The sequence below is a fragment of the Oculina patagonica genome, chromosome 2 (assembly GCF_052425735.1).
Source record: "Oculina patagonica isolate OP01 chromosome 2, crgOcupat, whole genome shotgun sequence".
Classification (NCBI taxonomy): Eukaryota; Metazoa; Cnidaria; class Anthozoa; order Scleractinia; family Oculinidae; genus Oculina; species Oculina patagonica.
The window spans coordinates 41,496,841-41,524,562 of NC_135759.1; the positions used below are offsets into that span (position 1 = coordinate 41,496,841).

Genomic DNA, 27,722 nt, shown 5'->3' on the forward strand with positions numbered 1-27,722 from the left:
TAAGGCGGACACCTCTCTAAGACGGACAGTTGGGGCCGGTCCCGACGGTGTCCGTCTTAGAGAGAGTTGACTGTATACATACACTGCAGGCTGCAAGCAGCATTTCCATAATTTTAAGGTGCTTTCCATTCAGTTTATCAGAACTGGCCGGCCGTTCCGGTGGTTTTAATTGTGAAACGCGGGGTCTTTTCCAAGAGATTTTCTCACAAATTCACAACAACAATATATAATATTTATGCACTTACTAATTTGATGAAATTAAAATCTGACTAACGAACTAACGGAATTCTGTTCTCGAATATACTGGTCTGGCCGGCCAGTTCTAACAAGCGCCCTTATTAAATTCAATGGATAGCTAAACTTGGAACTCTTCTACAATGTTCGTGCTACTCCACACATGCAGGTGACAGACCTTTTTATTAAATTTATTTTACACTGCAACCTTTGTGTAATTAACTCTCGAGTGTAGCATGGAATATAACTGTCCTCATCAACATTTATTATTATCTGAAGAAGATTTTTACTGTGAACGGCTTGGATTCTGATCAGTGTTGGAACGTGGGGCTGCACAGATCGAGGGACTGATGTATTTGCTCCTGTGCATCTTCGAGTGGAAACCTTGGTGCCACTGAATCGCGTTGCCTTTTCCACCATCGCACCTCTTTGCATTCTGAGCAATTTCTCGATCACTGAGAACCCGACTCCAAACATTAAACTCTGTCGTCAAATGTTCTGTGCTGCCGACCACCATTGTGGCCCCCCCGGATATGGCACCTCTCTGTGAAAACCTTGCTGATGATTTTTTCTTTCCGTCTAAGTAGTAGTGGTTTACGCCATTAAACCCAGACCAGGTTACACAGAGTTGATGCCACTTGTAGTCTTTCAGTTCGTTTAGTGCAAACCTGCGCGAAGAGCATTTATCCTTTTTTTGATTATACGTATATATACATCGCCGATGCTATCTCAAGTTTGATTGGCTAAAAGCTCTCTGTTAATTTCAGATTGCACCTTGTCCGGAGAGCTTCAAGCCAATCAAACTTGAGATAGCATGTTGTCATTGCAATATATAGTATTAGCATTATACCACACAAGTGAACCGGTAAAAATGTTCGGGTTGTAGCCAGGCATGTTAAAAAAGTCGAATTAATAAGTTGACACTGGCTAAAAATATTGTTTTTTGGACGTTTCGGCCATTACTGTTGCCTTCTTTAGCAAGATAAATATGCAAATGTTCAACGGCGTCCTGTTAAAATATGTAACGAATGTGTGATAAAAACTAAATGAACTTTCCGAGTGCAATAAAAGTCTCTAGAGCATTCTTACATGAGCATACATCTTCAAAAGTGACCGTTAGCAAGATTACAATAAGATTTGATTGTGAAATAAAAGACTGGTACCTAATCTGAAACAGTATTGCAATAATGCAGAAGAAAAACAAATATTATGGCTAGTAAAGAAAAAGTTTCTCACAGCCAAAAGTTTCTCACTTTTGGTTTTTATCAAATACTTACCCATCACCATCCAAATCCATTACAGCATCCATGGAAAATCTAACCGAGATCCCCGTTGCAAGCCAAATCTCTGTTAGTCCCTGATCGTTTGTTCTCTTGAAGAGCTGCAACAATATACGGCTCTTCGGGCTCGCATCCATGCTAAGAAGTTGACCATACAAAGTTTTCTGAGTCATTCCCCCAGTCCATGATTTGTCCAATTTAATCCACAGGCACATTGTAAATTCTGGTAAGCTAGGGAAGTCCTCAAAGGAAACCTGGCCTAGTGCGTCAAAAGTTGCTAAGAAAGGATAATAAAAGAAAATTAAATAATAAAGATGGTAAATTTCAAGCTCGGTGATAAATAGTGAAGAAATTATTCAACATGACACGAGCCTGGGACAAAGAAAAAAATCTGAGTCCCCGACGGGAATCGAACCCATGGTAGGCCCAGACAGATTGTGCTTGGCAACTTTTGAGCAACTTTTAGCGTTTGGAGCAACTTTTTCCAATTTTAGCAACCTTGAGCAACTTTTGGCTTTCTGAGCAACTTTTGAGCAACTTTGTATTGATATGCCTAATAAGAATCACAAAAATTAACATTGGCGTTATTTTCTTTAATTTGTTGACATTGCTCAATAAGATGCAAGAGCATTTAATATATAAAGTTTTGTTCTGCAACTGTGCAAACCTTTTATAATATATATGTGCCCAAGATATACACTTCAGATTAATATATTGAACTTTCTTAAGTTCCAATTATCCAAAAAGAACAATGATTGATGATATTTAATAATATTTGTATGAAATATTGATATATTAAAGTAGCAACTATTGAAGTTTTAGTAGCAACTTTTTGGGTTTTTGGGCAACATTTTAGCAACTTTTGGGGTTTAAAAAGAGCAACTTTTCATGATTTTGCGAGCACAATCTGTCTAGGCCTAACCCATGGCCTCCTAGATACCGGTTGGGCGCTCTAACCAACTGAGCTACGAGAGACTCGTGGTGAGCTGGGCTCACTATTTATCACCGAGCTTGAAATTTACCATTTTTATTATTTACTACACATTTGATGATTTCGACATTGCTGATCCTAGCAGTATGCAGGACGCGTGTCACATATCAACCTAGTAAATGGCCCAGCTCACCACGAGTCTCTCGTAGCTCAGTTGGTTAGAGCGCCCAACCGGTATCTGGGAGGCCATGGGTTCGATTCCCGTCGGGGACTCAGATTTTTTCTTTGTCCCACGCTCGTGTCATGTTGAATAATTTCTTCACCAAAAGAAAATTAATTAGAATAAACTTTTTTAATATCATAATATGATTTTAAATATTCACCAGCTCATTGGGTTTCTTGTTGCCTATACACCAAACGCGACCCCTCCCCCCTCTTAGTGGGGAGAAAAATACAATTTATAAAATATAGATTTGCTAACACACTAATAATGTTGATCGCTCGCTGATCGCCAAAACTATTTTCAACAACATTACGACTAAATTGAAAGGACAGCTAGTAAAATTTAATTTACCAACAGTGGGGTTAACCGTACAAAACGAAGCGTCAGTGAAGGTCCGCGTTGATATGTGCATTAGATCAAGGTCGATAACATGAAAGCGAGGCATATTTGCTAACTCCAAAATTTCCCCTGGTATACGCAGGACACCCATTATGTGCACATGAAATCACACGAAATTAGGAATGCGTTCTCCTTCGTCGAACGCGATTACTAAGATACTGCGCGCGTTGTATATTACTGAACCCGGGTAAATTTGAAAACGATACGCGTTATCGCACGCAGAGTTACAACGCATGTACAGAGCTATTGGTAAGCTAATTTTACCTTTTGTTTTGACAGAGATCACATGACTATTTGACGTCAGCGTTTTCAAAAAGTCCCGTTTTCGCCCGATTTCAACGTCCACACTATACCACCTAGCCGGCGTTTTTACTTTGGAGGACGTTTTTGAAAAGTGCCGTACGTTTTCGGTGACCAAAAACGCCTTTTCAGTGTGGACGGTTGGCCTATCTGTTGAAAAAGATGCTTTTTAAATTTACCCGGGTTAGTGTGGACAGGGCCTGAATGATTCTGTATTATCGCGAGATTCCTATATAATATGTTAATATGTCTTTAATTAAAGTTGCTCTTGTCATACAGTTATCCAAAGTAATCTGGCAGTTTCAAGAAGGAACCACGTTTAACTTTCTGTCACTGAGCCAGTTTCCCTGTTATATGCTCTATGTACTACATGCAATTTAACGACAATGCTACAGAGACCAGGGCCGTATCTATCGGTGGAGGGGGAGGGGGCAAAAGGGCGGGGGCGGGCAGTTGGCCCCGCCAGCGAAATTTCTTACAAAGTGTTTGATTTTGCTGGGCTGTTTTTTGTCGCTATAATTGGAGTTTGTCGCCCCCGCAGTGGATTTGAACTGAGTTTGCCCCGCAGACAAAAAATCCTAGGTACAGCCCTGGGGACAATGCAACATGACCCCTCTTGTTGCTACACCTTAACACAACAAAAATATCTGACTTACGGACACATTTTTTATCCACTGTCAGCGTTTTGTTTACTGGACATTTAGGAATGCATTCATTGTGCTCTACGTCAAGAGCAACTCTACAAGCGTTGCAACCATTAACTATCTTGGCGCTGTCGCTGGACTTGCAACCTGTAAACACACACAAGAAATCCTAGTCAATTTCTCTTATTGGTAAGCGGTAAAGGCAAAATGAAGACGAAAGACTGATCCTTAAGGCGTAGGGCAGCCTCGAGCCATGCGACCCATACTTGCCGAAGCCTATCCCAGTTTCTGGTGCATTGAGCGGATAGAAATATTTCTCCTTCCCCCCCCCCCCCCTGAATGGGATGCTTGTCCATCGCAGGGTAGGCGGCCAACGGAAATTGATGCAAAATCAAGCCAGAATGCTCGTTTGCTCGTGCTCGCACATTTTTACAAGTGCTCGCATGCTCAGTTTTTAGTGAAAGTAGGTTTTTGAAAAGTGCTCGTTGCTCGCAAGGCTAATTTTTGTCAATGCTCGTGCTCGCAAAGAAAAACGCTGTGCTCGCATGCTCGCAAATGCTCGCAAAGACCATTTGATACCCCTACTAGGCAGAATAAACACATCATACACCTTTTAAAAGCTTCTTTGTCTTACCAGCCAATGGATCACAGTCCTTGTGACATTTCTGAACACACACATTCGTCTCCGTATCCTTGATTGTGTCTCCTTTGCATTCTGCTTTTGTCAATTGTCGCGAAATTATGTGGGCGTCCATCACCTTGGCAGGATCTTGGTTGTTGCCAAACGCATAGAAACGGACATTAAGATGATCCTGACTGTCAATCCAGTTAAGATAGATATCTCCGCTGTCTGAGGTCCCCAGACTCTTGCCATATTCAAGGAGAGTGCTGTTTCCTGACTCTGTGATACACACAAAGTATGACTGGTACAAGGATGCTTCACCAAGAGCCCGGGCGTTGACATTCCTTGTAGATGTTTTTAAAGAAGTGCCCTAACAAATAGTAAACATTGAGGGGCAAAATTAAATACAGATACAGTGGAATTTTATGTCAAGATTTTGGTAAGATAGATTAACCCTCGGACACCATGGGTTGTCTACCATTATTTTACAAAAATTGATTTACATCCCGTTTTTTAACTAGAGACGTGTTACCTGTCTGGACTAGCTTTCTATTTTGCCTTTCTTTTGCTTCGTCTGGTTATGCGTCCCTAGTATAAAGACCGGCACATGACGCGTTACGCGTCTAGACGAGCTTCCTTTCATTATCCGTCTTTCAAGACGCATTTCAAAAGAAGCTCGTCTAGATAGGCCCGGCTAACTCGTCTTGTGACCGTCTTAAAACAAGGGACGCATAACTGACCAGACGAACAACAGAATCTTTGTCGAAGCTAGTCCAGACGGGTAACGCGTCTTTAGTATAAAAACGGCCATTCTTCAATTTCTAAACGGAAATCCCAGTATTAGTATTAATCATTGCATGCATTGAAAGTGACAGGTGTTTTGTCCAGTCTTTTAGAAATTTGAATTAATTTACGACAATAATCACCTTATAAGTAGCAACTCTTTCTGGAGATATTTCCACGGAATACCTCGAGTTTACGTCTTTGGGCAAAGCTGCAAAGACAACGAATAAAGTTCCCGCTGTTGATGCAGTAAAATGCAAGCACTTTCCCTCAGAATCCGTTGGATCAAAACGCAGAGCATTGGACCACTGCACTTGGCAGGGCTGAACCGACTGCGGAGGGTTTGTCGCTCTTTTAACGGATTTTTCAGATGGCATTTCTACTCGAGCTAATTGAGCTCCTTTCATTTCTTTATCAAGAGTAGGAAAGAACCTCTTCGATGCGTCAAAATCACTTTCAGATAGAACGAGACTGCCGTCTGCCTAGTTAAAAGTAAGCACCAGACCAAGAACAGATATTTTTCTTTGGGATGTGTTGCTGCTGTGACCGTTATTAAACGCGCCGTACAGATGGAAGGAACCATCATTGTCGCTCGTGTACCACTTCTTTTTGTAAAATTTTACAAGTCGACTCATGTCATGCCTTATATCGAGGGCTTTACGGAGAGCGTTGGGCAGATCATCTAACATGTCGAAGGAAACTTTGAACACCTTGTTGTGTTTAATGATATTTGCCCACGTTGGAATGTCTTCAGTGGTCCAGAGGGAGGGATTATGTATATTGTCTTGGAATGGTTGATCTTTTTGTGACGTACAGCTCTTCAACTCGATGTCCGAGATAGAAATAGCACCCTAAAGAAAACACAAATAAATCTCATTGTAATAACATATGTGAATAACAAAAAAATACTGACACATTTGATATTCAGCTCTCGGTCTAATTGTTATCTCTAGCATAGAGCGGTTTTCACTCGAGTGTCGAAAGTAATTAGCGTTTGATTTGGTTTTGCATTACTACGCTTTGTGATTGGTTTAAAATCCTCGCGCCACTTTCTAAGCCAATCAGAAGTAAAGCCAAAACCAATCATGCAGCGCTCGCGCACGTTTTCCCGCGCTCCGTGCCGGCTACATGTATTTTCTTCGAGTTTTGATTTGTTCACTGGATTGTCTGTGTTCTTTGTGATTGGCAAGAGTAAAACCTTTGGTTTTGGTTTTACGACACTCAATTGAAAACTGCTCTATTACTGATTGCAATATATTTATCACTTTGCTAATCCGAGCGTCCAATGGAAAATGAGTGAGGTCCTTTTTGGGAGAGAAAATTGGTGAATATTTAAAAATATTCACCAATTTTGTAACTTATTCACTGAGTTCAAGTAAACTCGTTTTTTTTAAAGCGAACCAGTTGTTATGTGAAGAGATGGGCACAAAAGGACAACTGTGTAGCCTTAACTTCCGATCTGCAGACGTCCAGTACACTCTTTTTTTTTACTAGAATATTGTTTTTCCGAGCGAGGCTGAATATTTTTATTTTTCTTCCGATTTTGGGCTGAAAATATTTATATGAACATTCTTAGATAATACCGTTTGACATTTTTGTTTTAGCATGTATTGACAGTTAAAATTCTGCTTTGGTACATTTTCACGTTTTGTTATTTGTTATTGTTTTGTTACAAAAATAAACTAACTTTTTGCTGAAAATCGCGAAAATTTAATAAGCGCCCAGCCTCGAATAAGCGCCCACCTCGAATAAGCGCCGACTCTCAAGGTCCAAAAATTTAATAAGCGCCCAGGGCGCTTAATCGAATAAATACGGTAATTGTATTGTACTTAAGGTACAAATCAGTCAAATCAAAATTATATTCTTTACAAAATCTCAGCTTCGGGTTTATTCTTAAAATATAATTAACAAGAAGCTTAAAGAAGCTTAAAACTGGGCGGGAAATGACGTCTACATTAGAGATATCACAATGTTTGTGTTGAAATGAATTGGCCTTTCAGTGTATCGGTTTGAGACACTTTGAAAGATAATTGTAAAGGTGTAATTGTGATTTTTCTGAATGCTTTCGTGTTCGTAAAGGGTTTTAAATTTTCAGTCAAAGTCATTTTCATCGACGCTTTGTCAAGTTATTCATGACGTCGTGAAGTTCTTAGTGTATTATACAGGTCTTTAGTATAATTTCCGGAGGTGAATTCAATTCTGATTGGTCGAGAAGCTCGGACTATGTCGCAATATTCACCGCGCTAGGCGGTGAATATTGCATCTGAAGGTTTGGCTACTAAGCCATGGCACCTTTGCCATCCAGGCTAGTGAACATGGCGGCATTTGCTGAATGAAAATTTCTCTCATTTAAAAGAAATCTTTCGAAATCCTGGATATTTGAAACATTGGGAATTTTGCAAATTAACTACCAAGGCTTTTGGACCGAACATATTCTCAAGAGATGGTTTTCAAGGCTTTGAATTCATCGTAAACATGGTGGTTTTGGAGATCGCAGCGGCCATGTACTCAGTCAGATCGACTGACAAAACATTATTTAGTTCTCTTCTCACTGGAGCTAGTAATTTCGAGAGGATTCACACAATTACTCAGAAGTCACCATCGATTTAACAAAGGTACTAGATATCCATCTTTTTCGTACAGTGTTTGTTTTGTTCCGTTTTATCGCTAAAACTTGAGTATAAATTATGATTGCAATCGATGAATTAAACTAGTTTACACTATAGTACATAATAAAGATGGTAGATTTTAAGCTCGGTGATAAATAGTGAAGAAATTATTCTACATGACACGAGCGTGGGACAAAGAAAAAATCTGAGTCCCCGACGGGAATCGAACCCATGGCCTCCCAGATACCGGTTGGGCGCTCTAACCAACTGAGCTACGTGAGACTCGCTGTGAGCTAGGCCATTTACTAGGTTGATAAGTGACACCCGTCCTGCATACTGCTAGGATCAGCAATGTCGAAATCTAGCTCACAGCGAGTCTCACGTAGCTTAGTTGGTTAGACCGCCCAACCGGTATCTGGGAGGCCATGGGTTCGATTCCCGCCGGGGACTCAGATTTTTTCTTTGTCCCACGCTCGTGTCATGTAGAATAATTTCTTCACTGGTTTACACTATGTAAGCGAGCACTTGTGTTTGTTGTTTTCTTTTGTTAATTATCTTGCAGTTTTTGATATTCACCTCTGAAAATTATACTAAAACAATTATTCGCCGAAGGCGAAGTGATTATTGTTGAATAATCCCCGAGACGAAGTCGAGGGGATTATTCAACAATAATCACTGAGCCTTCGGCGAATAATTGTTAAATATATACATGAATGTCGGTACAACGTGAAAATGGTAGGTTTTTTGGCCGTGGTTATTCTGTATATTCGATTAATATAAGGAGTTGTTTCAAAGGAGTAAAGACGGTTGTGCAAGTCATACAGAAGAAATGGAAAAGTTACTTTTGGTTTGATTGATGGTGAGTGTGGTTGCGAGCTTTATGTAGGTAATCGTTGGCTGGTTTAGACGAGGGACAAAACGTGCGGTTGTGTGACTTGCTGGGAGAGAGACGCTTTTTTTTAGGTTTGTAAAAAATTTATGGGGAAGATGGATTATTATCATGGATTGTTGTCAGGCACAGTTAATGGCTAGAGTGTGAAATACTATGGAAATAGCAATATATAAGTAATATATTATATACAGAGTACAATCATTGCTTTTCATTGTAATCACCAGCTGTGAGTACAGTTCATTGAGATTTTTCATTTTAAATAAATAAAAAGTGTATTTCATTATGTAAGTCGAGTGACGTTTGGGCCGTGACGTTGTTAGACAAATCACATGGCTCTAGTTAACTTCAAGTGAGTTGCAGAATTTACAAACTGAAGACTTTTATCCCTGAAACAGAAGTACGCGATTGCGTATAGTTATAAATAAAAAAATAAATAAATAATAAATATGTGTTTATAGTGGTCATGCACTTAGCTTCATATCTCAACGAGATAGCTAGTTTACAGGCATGCCACTGAAACAGAGGAAACAAATAATTTATAAATGAACATAACAAGGTTAAAAATCCCAACTGGCGGGAGGCAGACCAGTTGGCTATATACAAAGCGTGGTCGAGGATTTGAACTCGGGACAACCGAGAAACAAATTCGTGTGTCGATTAAGAACATTTTTATTTTAAAGCAGAAGGCAAATGGACTGAAGCAAGAAGTGTAATTCCTCTACAGATGTGAAGTATTAATAACTGCACGGCAGTTTGTTCTTTGGCTTTTTGTTGACTTTGTTTTATATTTTAGTTGCTTCGCGAGTGTGATGCATTACTCTGTAGAGGTGAAACGTCAGATCAGCTGATAAAGTTGAGTCAGAAACTCAGAATCCATGGGTTTTGTTTGAACTATAATCCTTCTTGATAATTGTGAGATGGTTCTTTCTTGTGGATCCATTTCGTTAATTGTTGCCTTTACTTCTTGTGTACTTGACTTGTTGTGAACCATGTATTTTCTTGCTCTGCAATTGAATAAAATGAGAGAAAGATCCTTTTAAGTTTTAGAACGAAGATAAGAAGATAAGTTGAGTTTGTAGGAGGCTAGTAAATTTCTTTAGATGAAACCGGCTGACATTTAATACTTTAGTTATCAAGGACTGGATAGCAAATTGATTTTGTTAACAATAGTTAAGTGTCTGAGAATTATGTTGGAGATATAGAGACCTAGAGTTAAGGAAAGGAATGGTGTTGTTGAAGGATAACTGCGTTAGAGTATTCCAAATGTGTGAGGCAGCGGGGTATGCGAGGCGAGGCAGTGAGGCATGGGAGGCGTGTAATCCCAATAAAAGGTACAGTAAAATAGTATAAAAAAGGGGACCAACACAAAAATCAAACATCAACTAAAATGCGCAACAAAGCACCTGTCCATATATGTGTCCGATAAAAGAGTGTGTACTGTAAAGCAACATTTAGCCCTATTCAGTACTGTCATCTACCATAGGGGGGGAGGGGGGCTTATATCCGGATGTTTTTTTGTTTCCATGTAGATGAGCTTATAACTAGACAAGATTATAAGCAGGAGCACTTATAACCCTTATTTTTCGGTATGCGTTGATACTTTTGCATACACTGGTGCATCTAATATTAAGTTCCCAAGAAATTGTCAATTTACCACAAAGCTTCTCATACCTTTCACATCCTGATTGATATGCACGTAGCCACTAGTACTATCATCAGGTTACGGTATTTATTCGAATAAGCGCGGCGCTGTTTATTATATTTTTTTGCGCCTCAAATGCAGCGCTTATTGGATCGCGAGTGTGGCGCTTATTAAAAAATTGGACGCGCTATCTGTATGGAAATTTTTTGGTGTCACCATTCGTCTACTCCCGGCACTTCCACAAAATGCGACTAAAATTGTAAGTAAGGCCTTCGCAACGAAACTATGTATTGCAAGAATTCTGAATAGAGACTTTAAGGTAATTTCCTTGAAATAGAACTGCTCATAGATTTCCAACCAAACTTTGCCAGCTGGTTGTTTACCTTAAGGGAAGTTAAAATTTGAAATAAATCAAAGATCTCTTCGAGATATCGACTTTTTTGCATAAAGTTAGTATGAGTAGAAGGTTTATCCTGGGCATTGTTGTTCGAACATATCATGGAAGAATTCAAACGTCTTTCAGTTCAAGCATTTTTTTTTATTTTCGCGGAGGAAATGCTGTATTTGTCAGTCGCGACGACTGGGCACTTTGCGACTTTGGCTTGGTTAAAAATGGTAAACTGACGTTTGCCTTTAATCGAAATAGCCTTTGGGGATATACAAACAAGAGGAAAACATATTAATTTTGGCAACACGTGAACAAAAGCAGATTTTAGCGAACAGATGAAATGCTTCCACACACAACAAGAAAAATTTTGTTCGAAACAACACAATGTGCTGCCCCCCTCCCCTCCATGGGTGGCCCCCATAGTAACAAAAATATCAATAACTTCGAGTCCAAATCAACATAACTTGATCTATTTATCATGCTGGAAAACACGGTGAAAAATGTATTTTTCTTGGCGTTTACTGTCTTTTTATACCACAGCTTTGTGCATAACTTAATTCAAATTGCAGATTTTAGGAATGAGAAACTCCGTTAGCCTATAGCCTTCTCAGCCAGCAATCACTACCAAAGAGCTTTATCAATTTCAAGTCTGAAGCGGCTTAACATAAGATTCCAAACAAACCTACAACAAAAATCGCACTTGACATCAGCTTCATACATGTACCTGAAACTTTTCGATATTACTGTGATGCTCTACCGTTATCAAAATTATCAAGGCATGCAAAATTATCAATGTTGGTTCAGTGGTATCTAAAAGCATCATACAGTACTGCATTGGTAAGACCAGGTTCCAACTTTAAATCCCATCTCGAGCTTAATCCTTTTAGCTTACTATTTTAAAAGGCTAACTTTATAGAATCACTGCAAGTACCCACAATTACTTATACAAATTTTACTCAACGTAATGTTCGCTAAGACGTATTTTTTTTTAAAAAAGGTTAAATAAAAAATAAAAACAAATAAAATAAAAACCGAACGTGTTTTACTATAACGTCTGTTTTCCACTTTTCTATATTAAAGGATTTTTTTGTAACATTATTATTAATCATTAAGTGAGAAAAAAAGATACAAAATCAAAACTTCTTTATTTTATTGTTGTAGAAGTTGGACCACATCATCCCCGATGTTTGTTGTTGATAATTCATGATTTAGACAAAAAAATCCCTTCTATTACCCCACCAGAGACAACAGGAAACCAAGTGATCTTTGCGGAATGGGAAAGGGCCAATTACCTCAGCACCTACCCTTCAACGGAGTTTACACCCCACCTTACCCACCCCTACACATGGTCTAACAAAGAATTCAAACAATCGTTATCGCTTTTTGCTTCAAGTTGATCATCATATTGTTTCCAGCAGTTAGAAATATTGACATCTGACGCCCTATTTTTTTTTTATCAGAAAATAATATTTTGCTTAACTAAAGAAAAATGATCCATAACTCTCTCACAGAAGGAATTTTTCCTAAGACCCCACCCCCAACCTGAGGGAACCCTCCGGAAATCCAATTTAGCTTCATACCTTTTCTTACCGTTTTGGCCTTGGAGACCCCTCCCATCACCAGGAATTCCCAATCCCTTCTGTGGAGGAAGTATTGACATTTTCTGTAAACACAATTGAGAAATAAATTATAACATAAAACAGCCTTGCAATTAAATTCGGCACATGTGACCGGGCAAAAAGGCAACAGTTCTTGCTGATATACTGCTAAATAATAGAGTGAGTAAAGCACTTTCTCTATGCAACATTTTGGTGTATTAGTTTAGTTCCACACTTCCAGTGGCAGTGAAAAAGCCAAACAATATTGGTTACCGTAATGATTCGATTTAGCGCCCTCCTTCCAACAAGCGCCCCCTTCCGAATAAGCGCCCCCCTTCGAATGTGTTTTTGTCAATAAGCGCCCCTATTCCAATAAGAGCCTCTATTCTAATAAGTGCCCCATTGTTATGAGCCTCTATTCTAATAACCCCCCTATTGTGGATAACCACCCCTATTGAAGTCATCGATGCATTCTCGTTCCCAAAAGGATTGCGGCCTCTGGGGACGAAAATGTCATCAATGTCGAATAGATAAACTCACGAACATTCACCGTACCGAATAATTCTTTTAAAGTAACTGAACTTTCAACAATTTGTTACTGACAGTTTCTGTTATTGTTAGTTATTTCAATATATATTTAAGTTTTGTTTTGAACGTTTGGTTTTTTCTCAAAAAATTTTATAAGGTAAGTGCCCTGTCTCAATAAGCACCCTTCCATGAGGTGCCAAAAGTAAATAAGCCCCCCGGGTGCTAAATCGAATCATTTCAGAAATACTATTAGCTGTGCACGTATGAGTTATGCAGGTGCACTGACATGAAAAGTGTATGTCAAAGCATCAACCAATTCATATCTAACCATAAAGTACTGCCGTCAATCTGTAGAAATTGTCCAACACTTCATCGGCTTATTTGAACATAATACAATCATATGGAAAATCTGCCATATAAATGCATTTATTAATCATTATTAGCTGTTTTGATGTTATCTGCTCACTCACAAGAATTGTGATAGCTGTCATTTGCATACTGTACATAGTGAAGCAAGCAATTAACTAAGACACCTTTCAATACTAGAAGAGAGGCTAATTTCTGTATTCTGAAGCTTGAATATCAAGTTTATATATCATTTTAATGATTTATCAACTTGATATTCAATAATTAAAATTTTTAATGACCTTGACAATTGTAGTTAACACACCACAAGGTCAAATTATTTAAATAGCAAAGACACAGAAGCACCATTTATCCCATTGACCTCAATAAAAAAAAATCGATTCAGCACTTGAAGGCATGCTAATTAATAAGTGTTGGATACATGAAAAAGTTAAAAAAACTTGTAGTGAAAATAATTAACTGGTTAGTAACAGCATACAATAACTGCTAGTAACACTTACCTGTTCTCCATTTTAAATAACGTTCCGGATAACAACTTTTCCATGGGTATCATGTGGAGCAACATGCCTGTGCTGTAAAGCCAAAATCTCTGTAAGCCATTGCCAACCCCATCGCCTTTATCTTCACATAAAAAGCAACCTTTTTCTCCCTTCATGTGAGCTAATACAGACTTTCCAGATTTAGGTATGCAGATGATAGCAGCAGTGTTCCTTGCACCACTTTGTTCCCATCAGTTGTTGAAAAAAAAAATAAAAAAAAATAAAAAAAAAATAAAGTTGTTTATAGTGGTCATGCACTTAGCTTCATATCTCTAAGAGATAGCTAGTTTACAGGCATGCCACTGAAACAGAAGAAACAAAAAGTTTTAAATAAACATAACAGGGTTAAAAATCCCAACTGGCAGGAGGCAGACCAGTTGGCTATATACAAAGCGTGGTCGAGGATTTGAACTCGGGACAACCGAGAAACAAATCCAGCTAGTGGCAAGGGCAGGTCTTGAACCGAGGACCTCCGGATTACAACACCAGCGGCCTAAACCACTCGGCCATGCTTGCCTCCAAAATAAACAAAAACAAAATTGCCTCCTTAAATAAACAAAAACAAAATTGAGTCATTGAAAAAACTTTTCAGTAATTTTACATATTAATCAAAAAACAATAATAATGGGCCAAGTCCATTGCCACCACCCCATTAATACAATCACCTACCTATAATAATTATAAAGCCCCTTCAAGTTGACCTGAGCAAATGCTCAGTACCAGTCATTTTCTTGTTTAAAGAACACCTAGCTTTAATATTGTCACCTTGTGGCTCATTGGTGGCCACATGAATGGAATTACAATGTATTTATGATGAATGAGATGACTACATGTACATTGAATATATCAAACTCAAATGACAACACTACAGTGTATTGATTCTGTTGTTATCTAAGACAGCTAATTAATATATCTTTTTTGCCTGATCATGTGGAATTACCACTTCAGATAATATGCGTAGAGACCTAGAATTAGATGGGATTCCAGCTGAGATCCTGCCTAGAACTAGTTAGGATCCCAGGTGGGATCCCCCTGGGATCAATGCACAGCTAAAATTCCATGTGGAATTAGCAGCAGGTTATCTCGAGTGGGATCCCACCTGGAGTAATTAGCAGGATCCTAGGTGACACCCCACCCAGGTCATTTTAGAATCCTTTAGGCAGCATCCCACGTGGGATGAACATACAGCAACCCAAGAAGGACTCAAACAATCTCACCTTGCATTTTTACGTGAGTTCACCTGTCAAATATTCTTTTTAAATTTTCACAAGTCCAAACAACACCTTTAAAAAAACAAACGATTATATATAAGTATAGTAAATATCTTGAAAGCACCACAATTGAGAAGGTAAAAAAATAAAGAATTCATTTCACAGCTACCAACAATGTTATCATCCCTTATCCAGGGCTGTCATTAAGGGCTGTAACCCGTAATACCTGTTACGGCTGATCATGAGCTCACTCAATGTTACAGGTAAACATTTTGATTGGTGTTACTTTACAAGTTGCATTCAGAATGAAATGCTATGGGTGATAACTTCAATGTTTGGCTGCATAAAAACTTAATGACAGTCCTGCAAGTTATCGTCATCCACCTTTACACTTGATTGGTATAAGTATTTTACAAAGGTCAGTTCCATGGTGGGAGAACATAAGAGGCAGGGGAGTCCCCCCAGTCACTTTTCTCCCAGGTACCTGGGATTTTACTTTCTTTCACTTGCATAACAAGTGAATGGCCTGCTAATGCCTGAGGGGAAGGGAGGGGAAAAAAATCACTGGCCAGTCACAGTGCATACAAACAAAACAACACTAAACAAGAAACCCACTAAATGCAGTGAATTTTTCCACACACGAGTACTATGTATACACATGAACACAACACCAAAAACCTTGCTGTAGTGATCTACAATTTACAGTTCTGTGATACCCATATTTTGAATGACGACTTCCACCGGGTTAATAAAGACAGTCTATTATAAGGGGTCATACAGCAGGTCGTCACAAAAGTGCGAGGCAGCAAGGTGTGCGATCCATTCTAGTAAGCCAGCCAAAAAGCAGATCCGTTAGCTTAAATATAGCACTCTGATTAACCTTTTCATTCGGAGTAGGGATTTTTGCCTCATATATCTCGCTGCCATGCCTCACACGCCTTGCTGCTTGCACATGAGGGCCTGTTTACATATAGTTCCAGAATGATTTATATTTCGGAACAAGTTCACAATGAGGTCCGTTGACTGCATACATTCCACATGACATAATCGACCAGCTCAACCAAAGTCGTTTTCACGTGCGTAGTTTTCACTCAAGCTCAAAACAAGATGGTGCATGTTTTGCGCAAACATGTTATTTTTAATGCTCGTGATGGCTATATCTGCAATTTTATCAAGCAATTTGATCATAGGGCTGCTTCTTCGGGCTAAACAGTAAACGCTATAATTCACATCTTTTTGCGCTGAGTTCAAACTGTGACCTCTGTATGTGGTTTCACAAGATGGGGTTTCATCTCGGAATCAAATTCATTTAAAAACCGGAATGAACTCATTCAGGAATGACTTGACTTTTGTCTTGGTATCATGTAAACAGATAGAGTGAAATATATCGGGATGGGATTAACTTGTTCCGGAATGAGTCATTCATGAATCATGTAAACACTGGCCCTAAAACTCTCACACAGCAGCAAACCGCCAGGTTTTTTTCTTTTTAAAGAACAAATTGCTTGTATCGGTGTCTGACCAATATTCAATAGGCTATCGGTTTTTAAACAACTTCATTCCATTTCGTAGCAGATCTATATGTAGCGACTATAATGGGAGCATGCACCATCATGAACTTAGGCAACTATTTTTAGCCATGCAATATCAGCTTCATGCAGTTTCAAAAATTATTTCCGTTTTGTAGCAAGTTTCCCAAACTTATAAACAGATTTGAAGCAAACGGATATCAGTGACAATTAACCCTCTTTATCTTTATATCACCTTCAATGTTGCACACAGTAGCCAAAATAAGTTTGCCTCCAAAAAGCGAACAAAGGGTAAAAGAAATAAGTGTTAAGCTTATTTCAGTAATTTTCTGGCCAAACAAAACCAGATCTAGCAAACGGTAGTAACGAAAACGAAGACCCCGAAAACGAAGACCTAAGACCTAAGACCCATACGAAAACTAAGACCCGTACGAAAACTAAGACCCATACGAAAACTAAGACCCGTACGAAAACTAAGACCCGTACGAAAACTAAAACCCATACGAAAACGAAGATCCGTACGAAAACGAAGACCCGTATATACGAAAACGAACACCCGGCAAAAACCAGCGTTACCCAGAGTTGCGTGACCTTAATAATAGTGACAATAATATTGAAGCAGACTGAGCGTACTGAGAACGTACTACTGAAATCGAAAATCAATGAGCGCTTTACATTTACATGGAGTTTTTGGTGAGAATTTTTCGACAAATGGAACGTTACAGTTACTTCAACACGTAAACGGAATGAAAAGATGCTGTTCCTTTTGAAAATTCCATTCTGATAGCACTGCGGGAGCCTAGGTCACACATGACTTGCCAAGGTTTTTAATCTTTTGGTCGGGGAAATGAGACAAGTACAAATATGGTCAAATATCGTGTGACATTTGTACTCGTTTTGCGCGATGTTTGTACTCTACGAATAAGTGTTGGATTGGAATAATATTGAAGTAGACGAGTACTGAGAACGTATCGATCAAGTTTCATTGAAATCCTACATTTTGAAGTGAGTACGCCTCGCTACGCGCTACATGAGTAAAATTAAAACATCTTGGCAAGTACACCTGTCGGCCCCGGCAAATGAATGAAAGGTCACTATTGATATGACTACACATAAGAAGCACTAACAAAAACTTTATTTACTAAGCAAAAAACAGATGACAGACCTACACAGACTCCTATTTCGTGACATAAATTTGTACAAAGTAAGCCGTTCGGTAAAATTGGATTTGGTCGTCCAATTTATTTTGACGCCTCAAAGATGTTTAGAAAGGGCACTATGCTCTGTCAGTTGTACTATAAGGAGGCGATTTTAGCTAGGTTAAGTAGAGTCGAAAGACTGCCGCTCAGCAGATGTGAAGAGGTGATAGATCGGCACAGTTTCCCGTTAGTACATTTTGACACCTGTATTAATTTTTTCTCTCCGCACCCTTCTACGCGGATGTAAAGCGAGAAATAATAATCGGGTAGCGAAGTTTATTTAAGCAAGTATTGTGCGCGAGAAGATTTCGATACGGTGCATTACTGCTGGGGGACTTTGGCTGTCTCTTCTGTGACGCAGAAGCAACCGTTTTCGATCAGGTGTACGTTAGTTTTCGATCAAGTCTAGACTTTTGATCAGTAGTACGTTCTAAGTACGCTCAGTCTGCTTCAATATTATTCTGTCATTATTATTAATGTCACGCAACTCTGGGTAACGCTGGTTTTGGCCGGGTCTTCGTTTTCGTATATACGGGTCTTAGTTTTCGTACGGGTCTTAGTTTTCGTATGGGTCTTTATAGGTCTTAGGTCTTCGTTTTCGGGGTCTTCGTTTTCGTTACTACCTCTAGCAAACACAGCCAAAAACGTAAACCACGCATTTCTTCCAAAAATATACATAATGCAATGCCGATAAAATGCTCTTAAAGAACCAAAAACAATAACCCGACGACCATTGCTTTGCAGTTTGAGTATTCTTACTTCACTAAACAGTTCAAGTGGTTTTAATCGGATCGCCGGTCCAAAATCAAAGCGAAAGCTGGCAATAAAGGTCAATAAACATAGGAACGCGCAAACTACATTCTATTATAAACACATGTCATACCTGAACTCGTCTCTCATCACCGTCTGCCTTCAGTGCACAGCCTCATTCAACCTCCTCTCACAAGAAATTCTTCCTGTCATCCTTACAAAATTCCTTTTCGGTTCATTTGGATTCGAAACGCACATTCAGGCTGCGACTCGCCATTCTCGTCCCCAGAGTCCACGATTCCTCTAGTCTCCACCGGTCAAATATGTCCGCTATTATTCAAAATGGCGTTTTTTGAACAACTTTTTCAATCTTTTCGTCCCGAAAACTTCGCATTTACCTGCTTCCTCCCCTGTCATCCAACTCATTCCTAGCGTTCCTCCTAATTCTACACAACATAACATGACGTCTCTCCTTTTCCTTCAAATTATACGCAAAAAACAAAACCTCATTAACGAAACAACAGGGAGAATGAGGTATAAATTGTATAATGAGCTACCGAATCTATGAACTGGACTAAACGCCCAGTTAAAAATTCGCAAATTTCAGCCTCAATATTCTTATAAACTAAATTCTAATAACATAAAAAGAGTGAAGTACAAAGATCTTTTGAGGTGACAGTATACAAGCCTGTTTGAAATGCCAAGACTAACATGTTTCTATTAGCCATACATATACCTGAGGGATAATAGAAAGAGTACCAATAGCAAAAAAAAAACAATCAATTAATTTCTACAACCTCTTCCATGTAGATTTCAATTGCCCTCTTCAAGCTTGTCCTGCGCATTTGGATGGCATCTTCCAATGCTTGGCGACTGTCAAACTCACAGTAATAGCGCTTCTTGGTTCCGTTAATTTCAATTACTTCATAATACTTCAAGGTTTTTCCTTCCTTCACTTCAGTCTTCAAGGCAGCAGCATTTCCTTCGCAGCCCCAGTTCACGGTCTCGTCTTGAAATAAATCATTAGCCCTGAAATTGAGAAGGTCCGTTATAGATCCCATCTGAAAGCGGAATGCTTTTGGATAGTCTGGAATCGTTGTCAGCCAATTTTTGAACTCAGTCTTAAACGAAGGGGAGTACACGTCTGACAAAATGGATGCAATGTCCTGACTGCCTCCATGAGCTACCAATGAAGTTGATGTGGTCTTGGACTGTTTCTTGCTGCTTTCACCTTTCTCTACGGAAGCTTTGGCTCCGACACTCGCGAACAAACTCTTGAACTCCATTTCCATTTGAACTTCAAATTCCTTTTTACTTTGAGTTTCTTCAGCGTCCATGGTTTTACGGATCTCCAACTGACCTCCAAACTTTGCGGATTTGATAAAATGAGTTCCCCAGCGCTGAAGAAAGTTTTCTAAAAAAGATACGATCACGGGATCAATTTAAACTGTAGTTTGTAAACAAATGCATGAGTGCTAGATGAAAGTTCACGTACTGAGCTAGTGATGTTTGAAACTGGTTCTTAAGACATATACGTACCCTGGTTCATTTTGTACGGGAACGTCGTCTATTTATCGGAGTTTTTTTGTTTTTGATTTTTTAAACCATCACCCCATGGGTACCAAGGGTGACATGAAAAGAAGTATGCTTAAAATATTCTTATATCAGGTCAAGGTCCCAAATACAGTCGCTGTGCATGTCTGTTGCTCAATCAAGAATTTGAAAATGGTTTCCCTTGATTTTAATCAGTCATGTTTAAAATTCGATGTGATACAATTAATGTCACAACAAATAATAAAGATAAGATGTTCTACATGACACGAGCATTGGACAAAGAAAAATTCTGAGTCCCCGACGGGAATCGAACCCATGGCCTCCCAGATACCGGTTGGGCGCTCTAACCAACTGAGCTACGAGAGACTCGTTGTGAGCTGGGCCATATTACTAGGTTGATATGTGACACGCGTCCTGCATACTGCTAGGATCAGCAATGTCGAATTCATCAAGTTTTGTAGTAAATAATAAAGATGGTAAATTTTAAGCTCGGTAATAAATAATAAAGATAAGATGTTCTACATGACACAAGCATGGGACAAAGAACAATGCTGAGTCCCCGACGGGAATCGAACCCATGGTCTCCCAGATACCGGTTGGGCGCTCTAACCAACTGAGCTACGAGAGACTCGTTGTGAGCTGGGCCATTTGTCACAACAAATGTTTTTAAAACCAAATGGTTCAGAAATAAGGGAAATACCTTTATCACTTAGTCCTTGCGCTTGCGCAAGAAAATTATCCAAGGTGGAATAAATAGGTCTGTATTATCAGGGAGACTAAGCTTCATTCTCTCTTAGTCTTAACTAAGCTTTAATTTTTTGTCAGTTAAAAGTAAGTAACGATCCGCGCGATACTTACGGTATTTCAGAGGTCCCCCTGCTGAAAAGTAGGACGTTGGCAGATTCATAAACTCTCTCAGAAATGACATGCTTAGATCTTGTGGCTTTACTTCGTCCATGAAGATTTCATATCTGGCAAGAACAATTTGAAAGTTCGGAAGAAGTCGTCAAGATATCCCTCGAAAACCATCAACCACGTGGATCATGTGTACATAATTATATAGAACCGTATTACACGGTGGCGAGAAGATATGAATTTTATGTACTACTGCCGTGCAAGTCGAGAAATGACGTCATCCATATCTTCACAAGTGAGGATATGGAAAATACGCCTCTACGGTCCCGGATGTATAATCGTATGAATTTAATCAGTGGTCTATTTTCCAGTAAAACGCGCTGTACCTGTCAACATCTACATCCATCACTGCCATGTACTTTTGACGTGATGATGCTGTGGACTCTCCCCAGGCCTCTTTCACTCCAGCAGAGAAACCAAAGTAGGAGCCAGATACGCCTGCCTCTTCTTGCAAGTGCTTTTGATATTCCTCACGACTCTCGTACGTTACCATGGAGGCGGATGTGTCAAATATACCGTGAACATTCATGGTGTCGGGCACGTCAAAATTATCGTACCTGAGAAAGAAAAATGAAAACGGTACGAAGTCGTTCAAGATTCACGGTATCCCTCTGGATGATAGTTACCGATAAATAATGTACTGACTTTTAACTGTTGTCGTGAAAAGTCATGGTGGCCAGCTTTATCTGTGAGCAACAATACTTTTAGCGCAATTTAACTCCCAACAACAGAAAAAGCAAAAGATACAATACGTTAGTATGTGCTTTTCTTTCATATACTTTACACCTAGGTTATACGTTCAGTTCAACTGGTGCCTAATAGTACGTTATATACCATCTCTTGCACTCGAAGACAATCACTTTATCGCTGCTATTTTTATTGTGCTTCTTTGGTGTTAGGCTCAATAACAATCCAACGCAATCCTTTATTTGGTGTGGTCAGCCGTGAGCATTGGGCAAATCAAGAACACCCCTTCTCTTACTTGGAACTGTCTCGAGGACCATACTTAGGACATACATTACTAACAACTTAAGTGAAGACATTAAAATTATTCACTGTTTTCCGGGATCTTTTCCGAGGTTAAGAATATTTAAGAGAAACAGTCCGCCATATTGTCATTTTAACAACAGCCTGAAGAAGATCAGTGAAACTGATCGAAACGTCGAATTTTAAATATTCTTAACCTCGGAAAAGATCCCGGAAAACAGTGAATAATTTTAATTTCTTAAGATGAGAGGTGAAAGTTTCAGAAATAGGATTAAGTGGAGACCCTATTGATAAATTAAAAATCAAACCTGGCTGTTATGCTCAGCCTAAGGCCATCAGAAACAAAAACTTCTTGGTAACACATTAAAGACAACGCTAGTTAAAGTTTTTTTAAGATATAAAATGGACTAGTCATACTCTGAGAAAACCACATGACAAAGTAACTAGGCGAGTTCTCTGGAAAGTTTTTAAGGAAGGGGAAAGGGGAGAACTTCTTAGGTTAAAATCTAGACTGCAAAACAGTCGTTTTTTCTCTAAAGTCGTTGGAAAAAGCGCTTATCGAAGGCGCGAAGCGCCGATCGTCTCGCGAGCCTCGCACGCCCGCATTGGCTCTAGACCTGCTCTTGTTTGAAGACCGAGCGCGTTCGCAAAAGATACGACTGTTTTGCAGTCTAGTTAAAATCCTACCAGAAACTTACGTTGCTTGGTTCGCACAGTTTCTCTGTACAATGCTGATTTTTCTGGATTCTGGACTGTATTTTCCACGACCGTCAAACCCAACTCCCATAAACGCTGCTCCATCGATCATATTCTGTTCAAAGAAATATACACCTGATTGAAGAAACGTTGACCGATAAAGTATAAACCATAAACGAAGTGACCCAAATGTTTACTAGGAAATCGGAAAAAAAGTAATCGTTCTTTGTGACAGAATGAACATAATAATAAGACAGGTTGTGCTCAGAGAAAGAGAATATCTTGAGTTTAAATAAATGGAATATTACTAAGCTTACCTTTGTTGTCTACCAAGAATCCCATTCAATAATTCGGATTGTTAAATTGCATCTTAGGATGTTGGAAATTTTGGAATTTAGGGAAGATAGTTTTGAAAAGCTTAGTAGCATCTCAACTTGTATACATACTTTCACCTTTGCGAAAAAATCACCAAGCAATCAAATAGATCAACAAGCTTTTTTTAGTTTTTTCTTTTCATGAAATCATAAAGGTGATAAAATTAAGCGCACGGTCAATGATTGATATTGCATCTTTCATTCATCTTTGCATCTTGGATTGAAAAATATCCGGGATTCAGAGAACAGTAGCAAATTGAAAAACAGCTTAAGCTTATAGCTAGGAAAATATGGGGGTAGCATTGTTTTTAAAGGAAATCTTAACAAATAGGACCTAAGAATTGAGGATCCATTTATTAAAAAAAAATCATAGAAAATCAAATATAGCCATGCAAAGACTTTGTTGGAGGGAAGAATAGCGTCAAAAGAGTATTTTCTGTCTCTACCACTTTGGCAAAACTCATTAATAAGATTAGACAATACACCAAGGTGTTTTTGGATACTATGTAAAGTTTGGCTTTCCAAGGGTATACACAAGTAAAGCATTTATATAATGGATGATTCAGTCATAACTTTATTTCCCTTAACAATTTTTAAAATAAAGATGAACTTAAGTTACAGCAACTAACTTTTTCTGATCGCCGCAGTGAAACTTTTGCAAAGACAAATCCCAAGAACACAACTGAAAAACATTTCTAAAAAGCAAAAACCCTTAAGAATTGTATACCAGAAGCTAATATCGGACAAAGGGGAACAATCAATATCATTTTACTGCGGCTTGTTCCAGCTAATGCAATAATACTGGAGATAGATATAATTTAAATGTCATCGATTGATGATTACCCCTCAGCAAACATAAATACTTTTTGAATTGCGTTTAAACCGCATTCTGTTTTCACCTCGCAAATGTTTGACTTCCACTTCGCGGAGTAACAAGGATCCGTTTCTTTGTACCCAGTTCCCCAGCAACCATTCATCAAGGCGGTTCCAAGGCCTGCTGGGAAAACATACGGAACCTCTCCAACTTCTTTGGGGGATTCTTCCGTTCCCGACACGCTTGCGTCAATGTGATATCCCGCGGGTAGAAACATGTCCTCGCTTTGCCATCCTTTGTCTGGAGTAATGTCAAGTTTGATCTATCAAATTGATGGGAAGTCCGTTAAGACTGGACAGGCTAAATACCTTTACAGTTAATAAAAATCAACAGCTTTTTTGTTGTTGGAAAGTAGGCCAGTTTACACTTATACATTTTCTTAAGAACAACCATTTAAAAAAAATGATAGCAAGGTGACTGCTTTTTATTAACTTAACAGTGTATTTAAATCTCTTTTTTATCGATGCTAACCTCTTTCTTTAAGAAGTCTGCGGCCTTTTGTTGGGCATCGTCGATGTTCTGTAGCTGTTTGTCGATTAACTTGCCCGCCACCTCGATTCCTTTTTCAAGTGCTGCCTCTTGTACCTGAGGGTTAGCCAGCACCGCCGCTACAGGACCGCCGCGCTTGGAACCACTCATATCTCTCATCTCAGATACAAATTCCCTTTTAGTACCTTTGAGACCTTTTGTGATTAGTTCTAATCAAAGGAATAAAATTTCATTTATATACCGGCCGAATGAAATTTGGGACTCGTCATTTGATTCTAAATGATTGCTAGAGGTGCCTGATTATGTTGCCGCATGCGCAACAAATCTCCTTATTGGTTATATATCTCATCACTCTTAAAAAATTCAAGCAAACTTTTCATTTAACCTGACTCTGGGTCAGTTAAAACTGTCTATACGTGATCGAGCGATCATCGGAATCAGCCTTTCAGGGATTATCAAGCAATTTTAATAATCGTAACAGTTTTAACTTTTCTAATCTTTAGTTGGATTTGGGTCTCTCAAAAATTAACGCAAAAAAAAAAAAACTCAATAAAAGGACAATAAAAAAGTTAAAAGTTACACTGAGGGAGCCTCCCTCAGTGTATCTGAAATCCAGGAAAGTTCGAAATACCCCAGAGGAGCCAATAATGGCGAATGGAATTGCACAAAATAGAATCCTTTCAGCACGCCAGTACGGAAAGAAGAAAGCTCGCCTCATAGTTTGTTATTTTTCCTTCGGTCATTTCACAGAGCTAAATATCATCTCGAAGTAAATAGCTTTTGTCCATTTTTAGCTGTTTGAAGAATACAACAGGCGCGATTAATTTTCACACCAAATTTTAACTGATTTCAGAAGATCGTATATAACTCTTCGGCGTACATCTTGACAAAAAAGCAGTACCAAAGAAAGAGTTATGCTTGAGTTATGCTAATGGATTGTCATATCTAAAATGGTCGCGCCATTTTTAGGCGACCGAGTGAATACTTCGAATTTTTTGTAACGGAACTTTGAGAAACACACCTGGAAAATCCGCTGACTGCTTTAGGACTGGAGACCCATAACCAGTAGACTTCACTGCAGGTTCCGTTACAGTTTTGGACGCCTTAAGGTGCGGAAGAGCGAGCACTATAAATGGAAAAGTACAAAGGAAAGCAAGGTTGACCAGCAAATGATATTCATGCAATATTAATTAGAAACGCCGCATTTTCGACAAAAACGACTTTTAAATTTAAGGGTAGATATTGCGTTAGAGGAAACTATCTAAACTCGATTGGAATATTATCAGCTTATTAGATCAGTCTGAGGTGATAATCGAAAATCACTAAACAAACCACTTACCTTTGACTAGGCTAATATAAGATTCCAGATTCCCCCATTGTACTAAAGATTAAAATCACTTTTTGAAAACGATGCGACCATCTCTTATCGCTATCTCTGGACTAAAGTTGCATTAAAAATTGCAATCAAAAACTGTCTCACCCTTGCGCTGGTTTTTTTGCAAATCTATTTTTTTCTGTATTGGCGCAGTAAGGAAATTCCATATTTGACATAAATAATTTTTTCCATATAACATTCACAAATCATTCGTGTTTAAAATTTACAACGGATTCTGAGAACACAAAAAAACTTGGGGGTTTTTCGTGCAAAGGGACGTGAACGTTGTTTTCTTTTACCGCTTATCTCCCTATGCTACGTTTGGGACTATAAAATCATTTACTTACCACACGGAAGAAGAGTTAACACAAAAATTGTGGCCTTCATGTTTCCTCTTTTAACCTGGGCAAATTGAAAATATGATTTTCATGAAAAAAAGAGGTTGCTATCATATATGTCACTTAACAAATGCCACTAGTTAAAAACGTCATATCGACAAAAGAAATAGCAAAAACTTCCTTTCCTTCTGTGTTGAGTGATTCTCCCTCCAGCTCCTTGCCGAACTTGTCCTCTTCAGCTCGGGAACAAAAGGAGACTGGTCCTTTACACGGGTTGAGCACAAAGTCAGTTAAACCTTTCCTGGAAAAAAGATGACAATGAAACCACATGCCATGACAGCATAGGTCGATTGTTCTTTAGCAATTTCGCTCATATTTTACATTACTATGCGAGCTATTAAACCTTTCTAAATGAATGAAAAAAAAAATGAATAAAAACGTTATTTACGAGTCAAGGTCAATTCCTCCTATTATCAAGGGAGAAAATCCGTGTATTTCATGTTTCTGGAAAACGAAATATTAAACCATTTCGTTATAGTTCACTATGTTTAAGTGGGACATTCCATGTTTCGTGATTATTTAAAGAGGTCAAATTTAAACAAAGGGCGTCATCGATACACAAACGTGAATCACGAGAAACAGCTACATAACTTCTCGTTTCTGCTCAGTTATGCCGGTGCTTTGAATATCGTATGTTAAAAAAGGGTTTACGTCATTTCAATTTGTTTGATAACGAACAGCACGTCAGTCTTACGTTAGTCTTCAGAAAAATACAAGAAGCGTTTTGACACTTTACAGTAGGAAATGCATGCAATGTTTAGCAGGTCCTATCTAAAATCGTAAGCAAATTACACGGTCAGCAAACTTACCTACGGTGTTAACCAAGAAATAAACTGCAATACGACGAGGGATACGTTAATCAGATTTCAGTGAAAATGTTTTTTTTTTCTCTAGCTATACCGTAATCTTTCGCTTATTAGCCTGCCCCCCCTCCCCCAGCTTATAGCCCCCCCAGGTTACAGGCCCATCAACCTATAGACAGAAAAATACGTTATAAGCCCCCCTCTCTCAATATCATTCCAAATATTGAAATGAATTTGATTTACAGTCAACTCTCGTTATAGCGGACGCGCTCGGGGCGTCGTTTAGTGTCCGTTATAGTGAGAGTCCGTAATAGCGGGAGTCATTTCCAGTCAAACCTTATTCGCCAGGGATCAGGATTTTGTCCGTAATAGCGAGTGTCCGCAAAAGCGGGGTGTCCGCAAAACGAGAATTGACTGTATTATGAGTTTTTAAAGCTCAATTAAAAACCAGTCAATGAAACGCTGCTGTAGCTCACTTCGAAACGTTCCTTCATTCCGCTTGAAGCCACCCGGAAATAATCCCTCCGTTTATAAGCCCATCCAAACCCCCCTTACGTAGTTGTATAATTTCAGAGCTTACAAGCAAAATT

General features: G+C 38.9%; 1 long non-coding RNA gene and 1 pseudogene across 2 annotated transcripts; both read right to left on the bottom strand.

Moving 5' to 3' along the window:
* Positions 1-79: 79 nt before the first annotated feature.
* On the bottom strand, positions 80-26,406 carry LOC144641045 (uncharacterized; annotated as a pseudogene). Its single transcript, XR_013568486.1, has 13 exons — positions 26,279-26,406; positions 25,578-25,682; positions 24,539-24,765; positions 24,093-24,329; positions 22,822-22,934; positions 21,463-21,693; positions 21,080-21,192; positions 19,465-20,081; positions 5,560-6,267; positions 4,646-5,003; positions 4,024-4,158; positions 1,512-1,791; positions 80-902 (listed from the first exon to the last, which is right to left on the bottom strand). The product of XR_013568486.1 is annotated as an uncharacterized LOC144641045 (transcript).
* Positions 9,862-14,173, bottom strand: LOC144640145 (uncharacterized). The gene is made up of 3 exons (XR_013568291.1): positions 13,940-14,173; positions 12,538-12,610; positions 9,862-9,921 (listed from the first exon to the last, which is right to left on the bottom strand). It is a non-coding gene; the product is annotated as an uncharacterized LOC144640145 (long non-coding RNA).
* Positions 26,407-27,722: the final 1,316 nt, after the last annotated feature.